The following is a 571-nucleotide window of genomic DNA, read 5'->3' on the forward strand; positions in this document are numbered from 1 at the left end:
GTGCATCCCAACAATGAAATATTATTCATTGTTAAAAAGGAAGAAGCTATCAAGCTGTACAGAGACATGGAGGAAACTTAGTTGTTTAATATTAAGTGAAAGATGCCAATCTGAAAAGGTTATATGTTATATAATTCTAACCATATGACACTTTGGCAAAAGCAAAACGATGAAGATCAAAGAAAGATTAGTGGGTCCAGGTGTTGGAGAGAAGAGAGGGGTGAATAGCTGGAATGCAGAGGATTTTTAGGGCAGTAAAAAAAATTTTGCATGATAAAATAATGGTGGGAGAATGTCATTATATATTTTTCCAAACCCAAAGAATGTAAAACTCCAAGAGTGGATCCTAATGTAAATTATGGATTTGGGGTGATTATGATGTTTCAGTGTAGGTACATTAATTGTGACAAATGCATCACTGTGATGGGAGATGTTGATAATGGTGGTTTTGGTGGGGCTATGCATGTGTGTGAGCAGAGGGTATATGGACAATCTTTGTATCTTCTGTTCCGTTTTGCTGTGAACCTAAGATTGTTCTAAAGAAGTAGTCTATAAAAATAGAATTTTTATA

The sequence above is a fragment of the Propithecus coquereli genome, unplaced genomic scaffold (assembly GCF_000956105.1).
Source record: "Propithecus coquereli isolate 6110/MARCELLA unplaced genomic scaffold, Pcoq_1.0 Scaffold741, whole genome shotgun sequence".
Classification (NCBI taxonomy): Eukaryota; Metazoa; Chordata; class Mammalia; order Primates; family Indriidae; genus Propithecus; species Propithecus coquereli.